This window comes from Theropithecus gelada, chromosome 8, assembly GCF_003255815.1.
Source record: "Theropithecus gelada isolate Dixy chromosome 8, Tgel_1.0, whole genome shotgun sequence".
Taxonomy (NCBI): domain Eukaryota; kingdom Metazoa; phylum Chordata; class Mammalia; order Primates; family Cercopithecidae; genus Theropithecus; species Theropithecus gelada.
Window position 1 is genome coordinate 135,620,310 of NC_037676.1, and position 5,296 is coordinate 135,625,605.

Here is a 5,296-nt window from a genome sequence, read left to right on the forward strand (position 1 = left end):
GTGTTTTGGCCAAGGCAATCTAATTAGAAGTGGTTGAAACCTAGAAAATACGCTTCAAGAAAAAGCATGCACAAGTTAATTTATTTCTTCCTTTATGCTGGCAAGAGTGAAATGCAATGGCTGGAGCCCCAGCAGTTACTGTGGACCACGAGGTGACCTTAGGCATGAAACCAATGCAGCACAGAACAACGGAGAGAAGGAACCTGATTAATCAACACTCTAGGGCTCCATACCAGCCCAGACACCTCCTCGGGTTGCCTTGGACACAACAGAGAAGTAAACACCTATGTTGCTTAAACGGCTGTTATTTGGGGTTTTTTTCTATTACTCATAATTAGACGTAATCTCACTACTCTAATGACGGAGCCCATTAGAGGCAACATAGATTAGTCAAGAGCTCAGAATGTAAATCCAGATGCACTTGCTAAGGGCATGACCTTATACAAGCTACTTCACTCTCTGGAGTCTCAGTTTCCTCATCTGTACAATGGGTTTAACAATAGCATTTATCCTCTTCCTCAGTGCTGCCTACTGGCAGCCATCTCCTCAGCATCATGGCCACCCTTAGACCCCTTATGAAGCCCAAGATCGTCAAAAAGAGGACCAAGAAGTTCATCCATCACCAGTCAGACTGATATGTCAAAATTAAGTGTAACTGACGGGAACCCAGAGGTATTGACAACAGGGTTCACAGAAGGTTCAAAGGCCAGATCTTGATGCCCAACATTGGGAGCAACCAAAAAACAAAGCACATACTGCCCAGTGACTTCTGGAAATTCCTGATCCACAACGTTAAGGAGCTGGAAGTGCTGCTGATTTGCAACAAATCTCCCCATGCTGACATCGCTCACAATGTTTCCTCCAAGAACCACAAAGCCATCATGGAAAGAGCTGCCCAGCTAGCCATCACAGCCACCAACCCTAATGCCAGGCAGCGCAGCAAAGAAAATGAGTAGACAGCTCATGTGCACATTTTGTGTTTAAATAAAACTGTAAAAACTGCCGCAAAAAAAAAAAATAGCATTTATCCCATGAGATTGGCATAATCCATCGTGTAGATAAACGGTGACACATCATATAAAGTACAAGCGCATAGCTCACTGTGAGGCCCAGGCAGTGGCATGCTCAGCAGAGTTCTTGCCTTTAGCAGCCAGACCCCAGCATGGGGGTGTGGGATCAGTTTTTGTCAGATGAGGATGATGATGATGATAATGATGATGAGGATGAGGATGCTTTACTTACTGTCACAAGTGACCATGAGCTAGCTTGGTCTTGACTGAGGGGCAGCCCAGGACTCCTGGCTGAACCTTCATCAGTGGAGCAGAGGGGTGCCAGGAAGAATAAGACACAGTGGGGGACTTCCTGGACAATCCAGCCTTTACCAGCTTGGAGGAGTTTTTGGAAAGGTGGGTGATTCCATAGGGATGTGGGCTGACCATTCCACAGTGCTGCAGAAATCAGAACAAAACAAAATGAGCTATAATAGTGAAACCATGTGCCCTGTGCATCCAAATTAAACAGCTCTACCACTCTGTGGCCCCAAATATGTTCCAACACTTCAAATTAAGGAACAAACAGAAATCAGATCCAGACAAGTTTCGTTTGGGAGGATTTGTTCTGCCTCATAACTGTTGTTTAAACAGGCAGGAAATTTACTCAGCCAGCTTACTAGCTCTGAGACCTTGGGAAGAAGCCATTTAAACTCTCTAAGCCTTAATTTTACCACTGTACAATGGGGGTAGTAACATCTACCTCAAAAGATGACTGAAAAGAAGAGATTAAATAGATTGTCTAGCAAACAGTCAGTACTTAATAAATATCTTCTGTCCATTTCCTTTCCCACAGGGCCACCACAGCAGAGCCTAGAGAACTAGTGCCGAGTGAACTGGGTACACAGCGTTTATTTCAAGTGTGTAACTGTAGGCTGGGTGCAGTGGCTCATGTCTATAATCCCAGCGCTTTGAGAAGCCAAGATGGGAGGATAACTTGAGGCCAGGAGTTTGAGACCAGCCTGTGAGACCCCATCTCCACAAAAAATACAAAAAAATTAGCTGGATGTGGTGGTGCATGCCTGTAGTCCCAGCTACTCAGGAGGCTGAGGAGGGAGGATCGCTTGAACCTGTGAGTTTGAGGCTGCAGTAAGCTGTGACTGTGCCACTACCCTCCAGCCTAGGTGACACAGCAAGATCTTGTCTCCAAAATAAAGAAACAAAATAAAAAGTGCAAATGCAGAAGAACATGTGTTGGTCCTACAGAATCTCCTGACGAAACTTGAACCAGGCAGGGGTCGAGTTCATGCCAGACGCCAGTCCCTCAAGGTACAGCAGGACCTTGCGGGAAAGCTCTGTCCATGACCCGGTCCACATGACATCAAAGAGAAATGTTTTGATGTTAATTAAATGATGTGAAAGTGGTAATCTATTTTAATGTTCTTTAAATATTAAAAGTGCTTTCTATTGTCATTTTTGATAGAATCTGAGAAATCAGAGGAAGCGAGATTGTGATGGGGCTTTAGATGTCTATCGAGAATTACTAAGCGGATTTCAGCTCTCCTGCACGGCAGTCAATGGACAATGGCTGTCTGGAACATGGCATTGAGAAGAATTCTCCAGGTCATAGGGTAGACTAGCTATGTCTAGGGTAGACTAGCAATCTCTACCCTAGACGTAGCGTAGAAATGTGACATGTACACATGGTCAGGGTATTTGCCATTCCTGACCTAGTCCCTTTGCCCCATCTGGCTAAACCTAGACTATGTGAACATAACCAATTATCTAGTGAGGCTAGATAATAGCTAGGTAGTTGCTCAGAGATCTCTCCCTGGTGAAAGTCTCCACTAGGCAGAGCTGGAAGTGAAAGATATGTTAACACATGGATCCCATGTGGTTACCCTGAACTGAGCACAAAATACCAAGCACTGTACATGCATTATTTCTAATCCTCCCAAGAATTCTGTAAGTTGGTCACAAGTGTACCCATTCCGTAGATTAGGAAACTGAGTTCTCATGAGCTTAAGCGACTTGCCCAGAGTTACCCTTAACTGTTGAGCATCAGAGCTGGAAGCTGCTCCCCTATCTAACACAGAAACCCACACTGTCTTTCCTTGGGCTACACTGTGCTTTCAGGAAGGAAAGGGAGCGGACAGTCTGACTAGGTGATGGCTGACGGAAGCTTTCTTGTTCCTCTGCCGTTGCTGGGTTGTCTGGACAACCTCCTCGGGCCTCTATTTGGCTTTGACTGTGGGACACAACCTTGGCTTTCACCAGACAGCTGGGTGCGTCCTCCCGTTGGGAAAGGTTGGTAAAGCCTGCGTTTTGCCCCAGACAGGTCAACTCAGGCCAGAAGCACGTTCTTCATGGACTCACCTTGAGAAAGCCACTTCTCTGCATGCAGGGGCAGGGCCGGATGCTGACTCAGGGCTGCCTGGATGGTCTGGGGTTGCTCATTCTTGCACAACTGGGAGTGTTACGACCTGCGGTCTGTCGGCCAGCCCCTTGCCTGTGAGCAGAGACTCTGAGGGGCCTATCCAGGCTCCTCCTTGGAACACAGGAGCCATTCCTCACCTCTGCCTTGTACCCCTCCATCTCCACGTGACTTTGTGCTAACTTTGCAAAGGTTTCAATGCTTATCAAGTATCTTTGAATAGGAAATACATTTCAATAGCTTACAAAATAAGCAGTTTCGAAAGGCACACAGGAAAAGTTCTTATCCCCATTTTTGCCCGCCATCCATTGAGTTCCCCACCCCTACCATAATAACCACCTTTATTACCTTCCTGAGATTCCTACAGAAAACAAACATGTATAAAGGTATATGCTTATCACCACGTACTTCCGTCACACAAAGTAGCATACCATAAACACCTCTGGCATCCTATTTCAAGTACCAATATATCCCGTATCTCTCATAACATATAAAAATATTTTTATTCTTTTCAGCACCTGCATATATGCCATTTAATGGATATAGTAAGATTATTTAATTAGTCTCCTCTTGATGGACGTTATGTATGTTTCCAATGTTTTACTACAAGCAATACTGCAATAATTTGTCACTTAGTAACTGAGCAAGCTTATCAGTTGGATAAATTCCCAGAAATGAGAGTGATGGCTCAAAGGGTGTATATGCTTTCATGGCTTTGCTAGTATTTCAAAATTGCCCTCCATAGAGTTTGTACCAATTTACGCTCTCACCAGCAATTTACCAGTTTCCACCCAATCTCACAAACACAATGTATGGTCAATATTTAGTTTTTTTACCAACCTGATAGATGAAAAATGGTATCTCAGTATTGTTTTAATTTGATTATCTCTTACGTTGTGTCTTTCTGTATTTTAAAAACTGTTTATGTTTTTTACTGTGAACTTTCTATTCATATCTTTGGCCCATTTTTCTTTTTGTTACTACTCTTTTTAGTATTTCTGAGAGCACTTTACATATTATGAAGATTAAAAGCTTGATCTGTAATATGACTTGCAAATATTTTGCCTAGCTTGATTTTGTCTTTTGATTTTGCTAATGGTTTTATTATGCTAGGTAGAAATTTTTAAAAATTGTATATCGTATAATTTGTCAATCAATTCTTTTATGAATATTGGATTCTGAACTGTAATTAAATAAGCCTTCTTACTCCATATTTTCCTGTAATATTTTTATAGTTTGAAATTTTATATTTAACTATTTTATCTATTTGGAATTTATTCTAGTGTATGAAGTGAGCTACGTTTAGACTGATATTCAGTGGACCTACTATTCTTTATTGAATCTTTTCTCTGCTGACTTAAGATACCACTTTTATCTTACTTTATACTACATTACAGAATGTATCTTATTGTATTAATCAACTTTCTCTCCTGTTACATTGGACTATTTATGTAACAGTGCAATACTAATTTAATTAATGATTAATCAAATTCACTAATTATTGAGCTCCATGACATATTTTAATATCTGATATGACATTGTTCGTTTTGTTCAGATTTGTCCTTGTTTTCAATATAGACTTTAGAATCATCTAGTTTACTTTGTTTGTTTGTTTGTTTGTTTTTCTGAGATAGTCTTGCTCTGTCACCCAGGCGGGAGCACAATGATGCGATCTTGGCTCACTGCAACCTCCGCCTCCTAGGTTCAAACAATTCTCCTGCCTCAGCCTCCCCAGTAGCTGGGATTACAGGCACCCACAACCACGTCCAACTAATTTTTTTTGTATTTTTAGTACAGACGGGGTTTTACCATGTTGGTCAGGCTGGTCTCAAACTCCTGACCTTAGGTGATCCCTCAGTCTTAGCCTCCCAAA

At 42.3% G+C, this 5,296-nt stretch overlaps 1 pseudogene; it reads left to right on the forward strand.

Moving 5' to 3' along the window:
- Nucleotides 1–554: 554 nt before the first annotated feature.
- LOC112630682 lies at nucleotides 555–956 on the forward strand (annotated as a pseudogene).
- Nucleotides 957–5,296: the final 4,340 nt, after the last annotated feature.